We start from the raw sequence: 16,816 nt of genomic DNA, 5'->3' as shown, positions 1-16,816 counted from the left end.
GTGTGCATTTTGCAGGGATGGGGGGACACAAGCAGCTCATAACAGTGGAGTTTTGAGACTGAGAAGATATGACCAATCAGAAACCGTTTAGCAGAGTCCCTGGTTCACCATAAATCTTAGCTTTTTCACGATTATCTTTACTTTATGACAAGACCTGAATTTTTGTTAACCAACACAGATAGCTGCTATAATCTAGGAAAGGGGAAAATCACATATTAAAGCTAGGACTGAACCTCTTAGCAACTGAGAGCTGGAGAAGATCAGAAGGGACCCAGGTCGGTGGTCAATAGGCTGGGACATAATGCACCTGGTTCTGCAATCCAATTTCACTGTCTGAAAAACACAGCCAGTTTTCTAGCTGGCTTATACAAAAGACATATATGTTCTGCACGCCCACCTCATTTATTGCACAGAGAGAAATGCCTTTCAGAAGCAGGTGCAGATAAATATAGCTCAGCTGCATTGAAGGTACAGGTCCCAGTTTCACAGTTCTCTCCCAGGCCTGAGAGACTCCCTAGACTTCAAGGTAGCCAAGCTAAAAGTCGACCCACTCAGCTTTTGATAAAGACTAATATCATGCATATGCACTGATGTCTTAGGATTTGATTGTTAACATTTAAGGAATCTAATTTTTTTAACTATTAATGACGATAACGGTAATAATAGCACACAGTCATCTGTAGTAGTCTTACAGTATCTAGACATTGTATGTAGTGATTTATGCACATTATTTTATTTGCTTATCCAATACATATTTATTGAGTGCCTACTTTGTGCCAAACTCTGTTCTGGTTTCTAGAGATACTGCAGTAAATCAGACATACAAAATTCATTCCATCAGGGAGTTTACATATTAGTGGGAAATAAAAGACATTAAATTTATATATATGTGTGTGTGTATATATATGTATGTACATATGTATACACGCATATAATATATATCAACTGATGGAAAGCATTGTGGAGAAAAATGAAGCAGAGAAAATGAGTAGAGGGATGCTGCAATTCTTTAGGGGTTGAGGGGAGGGATGCTTACTGAGAAGGTAACCTTGAACAAAGACTTACAGGAGGGGAGGAGAAGGTATGAGTCACAAGGAAGAGAACATTACAGCAAGATGGGAGAGCATTTCAAGAAGCTGAGGTGCTAACGTACCTACCGTGCTCAATTGTGAGGACACATATGGTATCTGAAAGGAAGTGAGAGGATGGGGAAACATACAGACAATGTCATCAGAAGTAACGGGAACGTACTGATTAGGTAGGGTATTATCAGATCTTATGGGGACTTCTTACTTTATTTTGTGGAGATGGGGAGCCAAAGGAGAATTCTGAACAGGGGAATGACATGATCTGACTTATGTTATAAAAATATCACTCTAGTGCTCTATTGAGACTCTAGAGGGGCAGACGAGGTATTCAAATCCAACCTGCCTAACTCCAAAGCTGGGATCCTACACACGTTTCACTTTTACAGTTTATGTTGTTTTCACAATGCTCTCTGTGCTGTGGAAACAATGAGAATGAATACGTATCCTTTATTCAGATGCTCACAATGCCAACCTCCTCTCTCGGGTCTGTCTTTTAATTATTCTCCCCAAAAGTTGTTGAGTACAAGAGTTCAGACTTACCTTCTACTCTCAACCTGGGACTGAGCCTCTCTTCCTTCACACATAAAGTAACTGTACTAAGTGTTTGAGAAAGACAAAGGAGGACAGCCAGCACTTACCACTAAAATCTGACAATTATTCTTAAGAGATACATAATCTTGCACTATTTGTACTTGTATAGATTTTGTCTACAAACTTGACAATAATGAGAATTGGACTGTAAAATTGCCTTGTGGACTTCTAATTTCACTGGCCCCTTCCTACCAGTCACTGTGGCTAGTTCCTCCATTTCTTCCTTAATTCTAAGTATTATGGTGACACAGGACTCCCTTCTCTATATACCCTCCCTAGGGAATCTTATCCCATACAAAGGTTTTAAGTATCACAAGGACTCAGTAATTCCCAAATGTAAATCTCCAACCCCACCCCCATTTAAGTAACAGACTCATGCCTGATTCAGATCACTTCTCTGAACTTCAATTTGTATAGCCATCTAATTACTTGACATTTTGTCTTATACATTTAAAAGACATCTTGAACACAGCATCGTAAAAGAGACTTTATTTCCCATCTCAAAATCTATTCTCCCATCTGTGGATCCCATTTATTTCATTGCCCCACATTCCTCTTCTTCCCTCACAGATAATGTCCAACTCCTCAGCAAGTCCTTTTACCCTACCTTCAAATTATCTCCTGAAATTGGTGTTTCTTACCATCCCTGGCATGGCCATCTTCATTCACACCACTATCATCTTTCACCTTGACTAGCGCAATAGTCCTCCTAACCACTTTTTGTCTTCCATTCTTCCCTAATACAGTCAGCTTCCAATCAGCTACCAGAGTGATGTGTTAAAAACAAATATGAAAGGCGAAAAAAAAAAAAAAAAGACAGAACCATGGTGGGTCAAGATGTAAAGCAATTCCACTCATACATTGTTAATGAGAATGCAAAATGGTACAGGTACTTTGGAAAACTCTTTGGCAGTTTCTCCTACATTTATACATATCCTCATCATATGACCTAGTAATCCTACTTCTCAGTATTTACCCAAGTAAAATGAAAACCCGTGTTCACACAAAAACCTATATGTGGATGTTTGCAATAGCTTACCTTTTAAATGGGGAAAAAACGGGAAAAACTAGGGAACAGGTAAATTATGGTACATCCATTCAATAGCATTCTATTCAGTAATAAAAAGGTACAAACTACTGATACACTCAACAACGTGGAGGAATCCCAAATACCTTATGCTGAATGAAAGGCTATTTACTATATGATTCCATTTATAAGATATTCTGAAAAGGCAAAACTATAGTGATATTAAAAGGTTTAGTGAGGGTGGAGGTTACTACAAAGGGGCATTGGCAATTCTTTTGAGTGATGGAACTGTTGTATATCTTGATTGTGGTGATAAATGCATGATTGTAAGTGTATGTCAAAATTAGCAGAACTTGCACACTTTTCAAAAAAGTAAATTTTACTGTATGTAAATTATACCTCAATAATTAATATAGAAAAAAGAATCTGGTATATTTGCTAGAATATGTAGATAGCTAGATATGAGCAGAGAAAGGGGGGTGTGGGCCAGATGGCAGGAAACCATACATCTTGTACACAACCAGGGTCCTTGGGCAAAGAAGAGCAGGGACCTTCAGACTGACAGGAAACCACATATTTTGGGGTGACAAGGGTCCTAGAGGCAGACAAAGAAAGGTGGGAAAAGGCAGGAATCTCTGGAGTTGGGATGTAACGTTTTGCTCATTATGCTCTCATTACAATAAAATTAGCCTTGCAAATAAGAAATGCCCATCATGCACCAATGCCATGACACTTCTGATCAGGACTAAATAAGGACAAAAATCCCTCCTCTTCTCCATAAGGTGGAGCTGGAATGAAAATCAGAAAATACGACCCCAAACCAGCTCCCTCCTCAGTGAATATTCCACCCATTCATTTTCACACCCCACGTAACTGGCTTGCCAAAGAAACTCAGGGCAGCCACTAACCTGAGTCTGCCCACTTTCCCCGTGAGAGTAGTGTTGCTTAATAAATCCTCACTTTGCTTTCTTAACCTCCATGTCTCATCTCTGAATTCTTTCAGTGACAAGAACCTACTCTCCAGTAACATATTCAATTTCCTGTTTAAAATACTACAGTGACTCCCGATTAGACTCAGACTAAAATCCAAATTCCTAATATGCATACCCTGGCTCCAGCCTACTCTCTGACCTCATCTTGTTGTTTTGAGAAGACTCTGAAGTTAGTTCTCCTTTCGGGGCCTTTGCATTTTCTTTCCCCTACTGTGAAAGCACTTCCTTAGATCTTAGCATAGCTTACCAATTTTTAAATGCAGATTTTCTGCTCAAATGTTCTCTCTGGTTTCTCAAGCCAAACAACATTGTCTATCTTCTTACTCTATTTTTCTTTGTAGTATTTAACACAATTTAATGTTTTTGCTAATTAATTTCTTTACCTGACTGGAACGTAAGTCCCACTAAGGAAGGGACTTAGTATGATTTGGTCACTGCTATTTTCCTAGCACTTAGAATGGTAACTCAAAAAAGAAGTATAATTAGTATGTAATGTTGAACATATGTTGACTAAACTGATGACTGGAGACCCTATGATAGCACCAGAATATTTGTTTAGATACCTGTAAAATAAGTGCTGAATTGATATGCATTATCCTGTCTGGTTCTCGTGGTGCTGCCAGAGAATCAAACCAGGTAGAAAACAATTCTGTACTTACTGCACATGAGCTGACTGATTATTTAGGAATACAGGAAGAGTTATGCGGAAAGTCTGGTGGCTAAGATCTCAGCACTTTAATGCTGACTCTGTGCCCATCTTCCTGTGTGAATTCCAGGACCACACAAAAAAAGAGAAGCAACCTATCGCATAGGATTATAGAGATGCCTAATAAATTAGACTTTTTCTTTTTTTTTTGCAAAAATGAAGCTCTGCTTCAGTTTTTTTCCCTTCAGTCTTTGATTTCTCTGATTCTATAATTAGGTTTCTCAGATTCAGTGATTATGGTATAATTAAGCTGTGGTTAATAATGACTGTCATGTGCACATAAGCATGCATTTGAAGAGTTTAAGCATTGCTGAGATGTGTAAGAAAGTTATTTAGCTATATAATATACTTACAACTAGCACATATAGAGTAATTCTTACACAATATTGCTTTCACAACCTTGGTAACACCCAGAGAGTTTAAAAATTTTTATCTTTTTAGTTCCAGATTTCATAAATTCTAGACAAATGTAGAAAGCCAACCTAGAAAACACACATATAATTAAGTTAAAATTGGTATAGAAAAAAGAATACGCTGTAATTGGTAATTCATACTGTTGGTGTATAAATGATGCTACTAATATAAATTAGGAAGCTAAATATAAATTTAAATTAGATTAAATTCTTCCTTTTTACCCTAGACAATTAAATTACTACAAACTGTTTATTCACCAAGGGAGCAAAAAAACAAACTTCAGCTAATATGAATTATCAAAATCTCTGAATTAAAAGTACAACTCCTATAATTAGATTTTATTGAGGATGAAGACAATAATTGGGCATTGGTGCTCTGCCCCTTTCTTTCGATCTGGGAGGAGAAAAAAAGGGGTGGGGGTAGTTGGTTGAGCTCAATTAACTCCTGGGAGAATCCCTAGGACACTAGAGAATAAAAATAATTCCATGAGTAGTTGCAGAAAAGTGTTATTTCCAAACTCAGTGCTTACCTAACATCCAATTAACTGGCAGGGTTTTAGATTTCCAGGCATCCCCTTAGGATCAAGGGGAGAAAAAGGAGAAAAACTGACTTCATTTCTTTCTAATATTTATTCATTGCTCCAGCCAGGAATGTATTCATTTCTAAATAGGGTTATAGTGTGCTTGATGCCAAACATCTGAACAAAACCAGAAAAGTGCATCCGAAATATCCTTTATTTTTTATGACAGATTGTAGATGCACATACCATTTCTTGATAACTGAGGGCTGCTTGAGCTTCTGGGTGTTATCCAATCTGAGTCTTTCCACTGGGAAGTAGTAAGTATAAACTTGCTTTATCATTGTTCTTATCTGCACATCTCCCACCTTGGTTAGTGGAACCAAAAACATGTACACCTTTCAGTCCAGGTCAGATTCTGTCCTAATTCAAATCAACTTTATTTCCTCTTTGTGTCTGCTTTGAAATTGCTGTAGGGGAGACTTTTTAAAAATTAATTGACCTCTAATATGCCAGGCACTATGGTAATCACTTTACAGCCAATATCTCATTTAATCTTAACACTGCAGAGTGGAAATTATTTGAAAATAGGAAAACTGAGCATTAGAGAGTTGTAGTATTTTCAGGATAATACAGCCAAAGAGAAACAGATAAAGGATTAAAATGCAGTTCTTCCCAAAGCATTTCCTCCCTTCATATCATGCCTTGATAATGCCAAATCTCAAGTCAATCAACAAACTAATGAACCAGTACTTAAGGTATTCCAGTCTCTGGTTTAAGTAAAAATTTTGAAGGACTGGCTCCTTGAATTCATTCAATTCTGCCTAATTCCATTTTTATTCACATGCTCACCCATGGTTAATAAAAACTATTCAAGAAGTTATCAAGCCATGAAGCCAACAGGATTGGCTGTTAATAATGTTGAAGAAATGAAAGGCGGTTGTTTGGGTTTTTTTTTAAAACATCTTTATTGGAGTATAATTGATTTACAATGGTGTGTTAGTCTCTGCTTTATAACAAAGTGAATCACCTATACATATATATATATATATATATATATATATATACATCCCCATATCTCCTATCTCTTGCATCTCCCTCCCACCATCCCTATCCCACCCCTCTAAGTGATCACAAAGCACCAAGCTCATCTCCCTGTGCTATGCAGCTGCTTCCCACTAGCTATTTTACATTTGGTAATGGATATATATACCTGACACTCTCACACTTCGTCCCAGCTTACCCTGCCCCCTCCACGTATCCTCAAGTCCACTCTCTACATCTGCATCTTCATTCCTGTCCTGTCCCTAGGTTCTTCAGAACCATCTTCTAGTTTTTATTTTAGATTCCATATATATGTGTTAGCATATGGTATTTGGTTTTCTCTTCCTGACTTACTTCACTTTGTATGACAGACTCTAGGTTCATCGACCTCACTACAAATAACTCAATTTCATTTCTTTTTATGGCTAATATTCCATTGTATACATGTGCCATACCTTCTTTACCATTCATCTATCGATGGACACTTAGGTTGTTTCCATGTCCTGGCTACTGTAAATAGAGCTGCAGTGAACATTGTGGTACATGACTCTTTTTGAATTATGATTTTCTCAGGGTATATGCCCAGTAGTGGGACTGCTGAGCTGTATGGTAGTTCTATTTTTAGTTTTTTAAGGAACCTCGATAATGTTTTCCATAGTGGTTACATCAATTTACATTCCCACCAACAGTGCAAGAGGGTTCCCTTTTCTCCACACCCTCTCCAGCATTTATTGTTTGTAGATTTTTTGATGATGGCCATTCAGACTGGTGTGAGGTGATACCTCATTGTAGTTTTGATTTGCATTTCTCTAATGATTAGTGATGTTGAGCATCCTTTCATGTGTTTGTTGGCAATCTGTATATCTTCTTGGAAGAAATGTCTATTTAGCTCTTATGCCCATTTTTGGATTGGGTTGTTTTTTTGATATTGAGCTGCATGAGCTGCTTGTATATTTTGGAGATTAATCCTTTGTCAGTTGCTTCATTTGCAAATATTTTCTCCCATTCTGAGGGCTGTCCTTTCGTCTTTATGGTTTCCTTTGCTGTGCAAAAGTTTTAACTTTCATTAGGTCCCAATTGTTTATTTTTGTTTTTATATCCATTTCTCTAGGATGTGGGTCAAAAAGGATCTTACTGTGATTTATGTCATACACTGTTCTGCCTAGATTTTCCTCTAAGAGTTTTATAGTGTCTGGCCTTATATTTAGGTCTTTAATCCATTTTCAGTTTATTTTTGTGTATGGTGTTAGGGAGTGTTCTAATTTCATTCTTTTACATGTAGCTGTCCAGTTTGCCCAGCACCACTTATTGATGAGGCTGTCTTTTCTCCATTGTATATTCTTGCCTCCTTTATCAAAAATAAGGTAACCATATACGCATGGGTTTATGTCTGGGCTTTCTATCCTGTTCCATTGATCTATATTTCTGTTTTTGTGCCACTACCATACTGTCTTGATTACTGTAGCTTTGTAGTATAGTCTGAAGCTAGGGAGCCTGATTCCTCCAGCTCTGGTTTTCTTTCTTAATATTGCTTTGGCTATTCGGGGTCATTTGTGTTTCCATACAAACTGTAAAATTTTTTGTTCTAATTCTGTGAAAAATGCTATTGGTAGTTTGATAGGGATTGCACTGCATCTGTAAATTGCTTTGGGTAGTAGAGTCATTTTCACATGTTGATTCTTCCAATCCAAGAACATGGTATCTCTCTCCATCTCTTTGTATCATCTTTAATTTCTTTCATCAGTGTCTTATAGTTTTCTGCATACAGGTCTTTTGTCTCCTTAGGTAGGTTTATTCCTAGGTATTTTATTCTTTTCATTGCAATGGTAAATGGGAGTGTTTCCTTAATTTCTCTTTCAGAATTTTTATCATTAGTGTATAGGAATGCAAGAGATTTCTGTGCATTAATTCTGTATCGTGCTACCTTACCAAATTCATTAATTAGCTCTAGTAGTTTTCTCATGGCATCTTTAGGATTCTCTTTGTATTGTATCACCCGCAGTGGCAAAGGCCGGCGTGACGTTGCAACAGCCTGAGGTGTGCCGTGTGTTCTCCCAGCGAAGTTGTCCCTGGATCACGGGACCCTGGCAGTGGTGGGCTGCACAGGCTCTTGGGAGGGGAGGTGTAGATACTGACCTGTGCTTGCACACAGGATTCTTGGTGGTTGCAGCAGCAGCCTTAGCATTTCATGCCCATCTCTGGTGTCCACGCTGATAGCCGCAGCTCACGCCCATCTCTGGAGCTCGTTTAGGCAGTGCTCTGAATCCCCTCTCCTTGCACACCCCGAAACAATGGTCTCTTGCCTCTTAGGCAGTTCTAGACATTTTTCTGGACTCCCTCCTGGCTAGCTGTGGTGCACTAACCCCCTTCAGGCTGTCTTCACGCAACCAACCCCAGTCCTCTCCCTGGGATCTGACATCTGAAGCTGGAGCCTCAGCTCCCAGCCCGTACCCACCCTGGTGGGTGAGCAGACAAGCCTCTCAGGCTGGTGAGTGCTGGTTGGCACCGATCCTCTGTGTGCGAATCTCTCTGCTTTGTCCTCTCCCCCTCTATTGCTTCACTCTTCTCTGTGGCTCAGAAGCTTCCCGCCCCCCACCCCCGTCTCTGCCAGTAAAGAGGCTTCCTAGTGTGTGGAAACTTTTCCTCCTTCACAGCTCCCTCCCCGAGGTGCAGGTCTCCTCCCTATTCTTTTGTCTCTGTTTTTTCTTTTTTCTATTTCCCTACCCAAGAACATGGGGAGTTTCTTGCCTTTTGGGAAGTCTGAGGTCTTCTGCTAGCATTTGGTAGGTGTTCTGTAGGGGTTGTTCCACATGTAAATGTATTTCTGATGTATTTGTGGGGAGGAAGGTGATCTCCACGTCTTACTCGTTTGCCATCTTGAAGGTCTCTCTCCAAGGCAGTTGTTTTAACTGCATTACGAGCTTCCAATCTTTACCTTTCTTTGTCAGACAAGTTGTTAGATTAGAACATAGGTGTTGAATTTCACTCACTTTGTATTAGCCTCAAAGGTCAACCATACAGTTTTATCCTAATTAGAGTTTCAGGGAATTGGTTGACATTCTACCTCTGTGAGAATTCTAACTCAGGTAAAAGCCAAAAGTTCCTCCAAGAACTAAGGAAAAAAAATCATATCAAGGGGATTCAATGATAAGTAAAAGTAAATGCATTTATCTTTTCTTTACTGGATTTTGTCCTTATATTCTTTAAATATTATAAATTCTTAAAGCTGGAAAAGAAATTTGACACAATCTAATCTAAACACCTCATTTGACAGAGAGTAAAACAGGATCCGAGTTCATGGAGATGCTGTAGCACCATTATTGTTCTCATTTCACACAGTTCACATGGCTAGTAAGTGAAAGACTCAAAAACAGGTATATATGGCACTATTGCACATTCCAACATGTCTGGAATTGTCCTATTTTATAAAATTTCAAGTCAAAAAATGAAAATGGGTTATTTTAATAATAATGGTTTAATCAAGAAAAAAATAACTATTAATTTAAAACTTCCTTTTCTCACTTCCTATTTCATGTTATCTTTACCTAGACCAGCATCTCAGCTGATCATGACTGTTTTATATGGGGTGATCCAAATCTTTATTCTTCAAGGGTCTCAACCCATAGAAATCATGTTCTGGTAAAAATCATGATCTTCTATTAACATTTACCACTCTACATGGAAGTAGACGTTGATAATCCTTTAGATTCTGGATATATTCAAACGTAACTCCTTGTGTGGCAAGAATCTATTTTCCCTTGTTAATTGGGATTCTTCACTACAGCCTATTCCTTGCCTATTGATTTAGTGGCATAGTGAACCCAAAATATCCGGGTCACATTCTCAATTCCTGGTTTATTGGAACCACTTTGTATTTCCCAGTGAAAAGAGACCTTTTTGTTTCGTTGTTTTTTTGTTTTGTTTTGTTTTGTTTTGTTTTGACCTTAGGAAGTAAGACCTTACAGAGCCCAAAGGTGTAGAAACATGCAGGAACGAAATGCACACTTTTGTGAATGGGCCATTAGGCAAAATAGTGAGAGTAGTTACTCTTATTCACACCCCTAGTTAGATGGAAAAGACAGTAGACACTGGTCACTGTGTCGTCACAATTTAAAGGGTCAGCTTCCCAATGCTCCTAAGTGTTGTCATCCAGGCAGCACTATGACTCAGCCCTTAGTAGCCTTTCCGCATTTCCTTCGGGTCTGTTCCTTCTGGATGATGGAGGACACTGAGAAGCACATCACAAAGGGTTAAGCTCTTTGTCTGATTTCTGTTTGCTCTAAAGTGAGTTCCTTTGTCAGAAGCAATATGTGAGTGAGATCATGATGGTGAATAAAGCATTAATAAATCCATAGATGGGGTGCTGGGAGAAGCATTGTTGAGCAGTGAAGGGGAATTCATGTCCTACGTATTCTTTTCAGTTGGGACAAATCATGATGAAAGGGTCCTATATGAGCAATCTGACACCAGATAAATGGTGATATATCAGGACTGGTCTCTCTCGTTCTCAGCACTTGTGGTAGCCAGATCGTTCTTGGTGAAGGAAATCCCAGGCAATGTTTCTGTTTGCATAGACCTGGCTACTTTATTCATAAACCCTTTGATTAAGCACTAAGTGGATGGGAAAACTGTGTATCACGGCCACAGAATGGGCCACCTTGAACATCTGATTATTGAGATTCTTCCATGAAGGGGATGGCCTTTGATGAACATTCAAGGGAGACGTAAATATTCTCACCCTCTATGCCCATTCCAAGAGGTCTATTCACAAACTACTCTCCAATCCTGTTGCTCACAAGTCCATGACAATCTCATCAAACTGTTATCCACTGACCGTGTATCATTATAGAATGCATTTCTGGCCCTCTATCTTCCTAGAAAAAGTACTCAACAAGATGCACTGCTCCATATTCTGCTTGCTGGGAGGTTTCCTTCCATACTGTAATTTAGGGCGACCTCTGAGAGGGGTTTTAATGCTTCAGCTGACAGCTTAGCTAATGTCAGCATATTACATAATACATCCAGCATTGAGGCCCCAATCTTTTCTTTATCATTAATGTAGTCAAGGAAAATCTCTATGAGGAATGTGGATGGATGGGGAGGTAGCAGTGCAGTAGGAGTTAATGCTTTCGTGAAAGTCAGAGTCAATAGCTCATGTAACTCGTTTGCACCTTAAGGACATACTGGAGCCTCTCCTCAAACATACTGCTTCTATCTCATGGGAAACAGCTTCTCTGCAAGCCTGAATTTATGACCTGTAAACACTCAGTTAACGACTGGAAGTTTAGGTTGCAGAATTGGTTGCAAGCATTATCTGGCGATAAAAGATTTGTTTCTACCAGTGCCAATGACTAAACAGAAAATATTTCTCTATAGAATAATAGCATTGTGATGTTTTCCTTCAACTGCCAGGTATCTGTGTTGTGATTTTCCTATCAGAGTTTACCAGAAGCTCAGCCGGGCATCTTGATAAGTAGACACTTGAGTATCATAAGTCAGGCCACTGGCCCAGAAAGAAAAACAGCTTGAAATCCAGCCTGGACCAATTGCAGACCTTTTTCTTTCTCTGGACTTCACTGAGAACAGCCAATCACATAGATCATTTTGTAAATGGGCTGAAGAAACACTTTCAAATATGGTATCTATTAAGCTAGACTCTAAAGATGCCCTCCAAGTACTGTGACTCTTTTCTACTAAAGGAAGTAAAAAATGCAACAGCTTGTCTTTCAGGTAGGAGGGAATACATAGCTATGCCCTAGATGCAGGAGATCTCTAAAAATCTCAATGATGTCATAGCCCCTGGATATTTTTAGATTTTTATCTCTTACTCTCTGGCACACATGTATCTTACCGTATCACTCTGCTGAACAGATCTGACTGGCATTATAGCATCCATTTTTAGATCAGTATGATGCCATGTGGGATGGCAAGGTGATGAAGATTACTGCAATGCCAGATTTTGACAGAGAACCAGAAAATTGTCAGGACTGAGGTAAGACAGTGAAGTAAACTGCTTTCTCTGTAAGGTGGAAGAAAACTGTATCTGGTGGACTTTGCTAATTGGTATAAAAAAAAGAAATTTGCAAGATCAATAGCTGCAAACTAGATGCTATAGCCTCTGCTGATCTGCTCTAATAAAAAGACAATATTTGGAAGAGCAGCTACAGTTGGAGTCACTACCTAATTAAATACATGAGAATGCAATCTAATTTTCTAAGACATGTCTTCTGCATAGTCCAAAGAAGTAAGTTTTATATTGTAGGCACTGCTACTCCATATTTCACATCTTTGATACTGCCAATAATCTCTGCAATTTCTCCTGGAACACAGTGGTATTTTGGGCTTACTATTTGGTGATTATATGTTTGCGTGTTTGGGGAAGTGGTGAGGACAGTAATAAAGTCTTTCAATTCGTCCTTCTTCCCATAATAGGTTTCGCCGCACAGGTCAGGAAGTGGAATAAGGATTCATCCAACAAATAAGTATATCTGTTCTTATTATACATTCAGAAAGTGCGAATGACCACTGTGTGGGTTCTTAAACTCATCTGGTCTACTGTGAGATGGATATTAAAAAAATCTTTATTATCAACCTTGATAGGACTCTCCCTGGTGAACCACAGTGGAGTTTTAATTCCTGAAGGATTAGTGTAGTCTCCAAGCCTACATGTAATCGTCCTTTAAATGTTTGAGTATTCCCCTTTCCCTTGGAAATGGCAGCAGGTGCCTTTGAGGAAGGATGGATGAAAGATTTGGGATACTGAGTCCTTCAAACGGACTTGGACTCCCTTTTATTCAAGAGAATCTGAATTTGTGAACTGGCTTGGGTCTGAGAATTGGGTGAGGGATTATGTGGTAGATTATATTATTTTCAAAGCCCCACTTCCACAAGTGGACCAGAATGCTTGAGTTAGCTTAAATAGCTCAATTTTTCCCCTATTGGCAAGTTACATGGGGAGCCAAATGATCAAAAGATTCATTGGGGAGGATGGAGTCAGAAGAGCTTAATGTTAAAGTATCTTATAGTTACAGTATCTAGTGGCCCGCTCATTCAGTACAATTACTATAAGAACAACCTTCACAAAACAGCTGCATATATAAAGTTATCTGCCCTAGACTAATATTTTCATAGACAGGGCTTATACGGGTATTGACACAAGATTTCTTTATATTCTCTCATATCTGGCTGATCATCTCTTTGATCTCATTTATTTTTTTCCAAACAGGTTACATATGCATTTCATTTTTTTTTTTTTTTGCTTTTATCAAACACCTCCTAGTCCTGAATTTGGAATACTGCAAAATTTTTATTCAAACTGTTAGAAACATTCTGCTAATTTGCTCCCACAAATGGATGACAGACCTAATATGATAATTTTATGACTTTAAAATAAAGAAAGTCACTTTATTTCTAATTTAGGGTAGAGAGTGGAGGAGAGGCAACTCACCGTAGCTTTCAGTAACTAACAACAGTCATCATTAGAGGAGGAAATCAAGATGGCAGAGTAGGAGAACGCAGAACTCTCCTCCCCCCATGAACACAACAAAAATACATTACATATGGAACCATTGTCACTAAAAACTAATTGGAGACTGGCATAAAGACTCTATACAACCAAGGATGTAAGAAAGAGCTACACAGAATCAGGAAGGAAGGGAAGAAAAGCAAATGGGTCAGTACCTGTGCCCTGGGGAGGGGACTCAGAGAAGAAGGGAGATTACAGGGGTGGACACCCTACTTGGGGAGTGAGGGGCTCAAGCCACACATGGAGTGTCCCAACCATGGGGTCAAACACCCAGAAGACAAATCCTCTTAGCTGGCTGGAGGATTGATGGGACTAATACCAGGGCTGTAGGAAGCCATGCTTGCTTGCTCCTGAAAAAGGGTGGAGATGATAGATTGAGACTGAACTGGTAACTGGCCAGTTTCCCCCAATTGCCCTGGTGTGTGTTTCAGCCTGAGTTGAGTGACTACTCTAGCCCTGCTCACTTCATGACACAGCTCCACACTGTGACAAAGGAGAGAGCTGGGCTGTTAGCCACAGAGGTGGCTCAGACTCTAAGTGGGGCAGAATCGGCATTACTGGTGCTTACATAGGCAGCACACTGTAAGCAGTTCAGGTCTCTGACCTCAGCTGGACCACCACAGCCTGTGCCCCAAGCCATGCTGAGCGCCCACAACAGCCCAATTTCCCCAGCACTGTTCATCTTTGCAGCAAGGGAACCAGTACTGGGAGTGGAGAGAGAACATATTGGAAGGAAAAGAAGCCAGCTCAGACCAGGCCCTCAGGGCCTCTGCTCCAGTAACTTGGGACCTGCCTCAGCCCCCATAGGGTGATGACATCCTCTGAGCAGAGGAGAAGCCCTGGCTCACACTTGGCTCCGGCTGTAGCCCCGCCATCGCCAGGCACACCTCACATCACATGATAGCTGCCAGCATACCCTGAGGAAAAATGTGACTTGTGTTCATGTTAAATCCAGCTCTCCCACCAAAACCACTGGGCATGCTCCAACACAAGGACACCCTTTCAAGACTGCAATAGGAAACTATTTCACCTAATTTCACAGAGACAGGGAAAGTTAAGCAAAATGAGAAGACCAAGGAATTTGTTCCAATTGAAAGAGCAATAGAAAACCACTGAAAAATGACTAATGAAACAGAAATAAACAATTTAACAGATAAAGAATTCAAAGCATTAGTAATAAAAATACTAAATGAATTAGGAAAAAGAATAGATGAACAGTAAGAATTTTAACAAGGAATTAGAAAATATGAAAAAGAACCAGTCATAACTGAAGAAAACAATACATGAAATGAAAAACACATTTGAAGTAATTAACAGCAGACAAGGTGATACAGACGAGTACATAAGTGATCTGGAATACAGAATAATAAAACTCACCTAATCAGAACAGCAAAAAGAAAAACAAATGGATAAAATGGAAACAGTTTAAGGGATCTTTGGGACAACACCAAGTGTACCAACATTCGCATTATGGAGGGCCCCAGAATGCAAGAAGAGAGAGAAGGGTATCAAAAATGTATTCAATATAATTATGGCTGAAAATTTCCCAAACCTGAAGAAATAAACAGATATACAGGTACAGGAAGCACAGAGGGATCTAAACCAGTTGAATCCAAAGAGACCCACATCAAGACATAATTATAATTTAAATGACAAAAGTTAAAGATAGAGAATTTTAAAGGCAGCAAGAGAAAAACAAAAAGTCACATACAAGGGAACCCCCATAATGATATCAGCTGAGTTTTCAGCATAAACTTTGCAGGCCAGAAGACAGCAGCATAATACATTTAAAGTACTGAAAGGAGAAAACCTATAACCTAGGATACTCTGCCCAGCAATGTGACCTTTCAGAATTGAAGGAGAGAGAAAGCATTTCTGAGAAAAGCAAAAACTCAAAGAATTCATCAATACTAAACCAACACTATAAGAAGGGTCTTAACTTTAAGTGAAAAAGAAAAGATTAAAACAAACATAAGAAATTATAGGAAGGGAACAATCCCACCAGCAAAGGTTGGGATCAACCACTTAAATAAACTAGTATAAAGATTAAAATACAAAAAATTGTAAAATCAAGTATAACTATAATAAGTAAAGGGAGAAACATAAAAATGTAAAATATTACATAAAAACCACAAAACAAGGTGGGTGAGTAAAAAATGTGTTTGAACTTAAAGGACTACCTGTTCAAAATAAATAGATATAGTTATAGGTCAATACATGAACCCCAAGTAACCACAAATAAAAAAATCTACAATAGATATCAAAAACTAAAAAGCAAGGAACACAACCAATACAAAATCATCAAAACACAGGGGAAGGAATTAAAAAGGAAGAACAAGAAGTACTACAAAAACAAACAGAACAAGTAACAAAATGGCAAAATAAGTACATACCTATCAATAATTACTTTAAATGTCAATGTACTAAGTGCCTAGGTCAAAAGACATAGGGTGGCTGATTGGATTAAAAAAAAAACCAGACCCATCTATATGCTGCTTAGAAGAAACTCACTTCAGAGCTAAAGACATACACAGACCAAAAGTTACAGGATGGAAAAAGATATTTTGTGCAAATGAAAATGACAAGAAAATGGGGTAGAAATACTCATATCAGACAAAATAGACTTTAAAACAAACTCTATTGGAAAAGACAGATAAGGACATTATATTATGAAAAAGGGATCAATACAAGAAGAGGATATTACATTCGTTAACATATATACACCTAATATAGGAACACCTAAATATATAAAGCAAATATTAATAGACATAAAGGGAGAAATTGAAAATAATACTATAGTAGGGGACTTAACACCCTGCTTCCATCAATGAACAGATCATCCAGACAGAAAATAAATAAGGCAACAGTGTTCTTAAATGACATATTAGACCAGTTGGACTTAATAGATATCA

The sequence above is a fragment of the Neophocaena asiaeorientalis genome, unplaced genomic scaffold, assembly GCF_003031525.2.
Source record: "Neophocaena asiaeorientalis asiaeorientalis breed wild unplaced genomic scaffold, Neophocaena_asiaeorientalis_V1.1 scaffold204, whole genome shotgun sequence".
In the NCBI taxonomy this organism is placed as follows: domain Eukaryota; kingdom Metazoa; phylum Chordata; class Mammalia; order Artiodactyla; family Phocoenidae; genus Neophocaena; species Neophocaena asiaeorientalis.
This window is presented reverse-complemented; position numbering follows the sequence as displayed.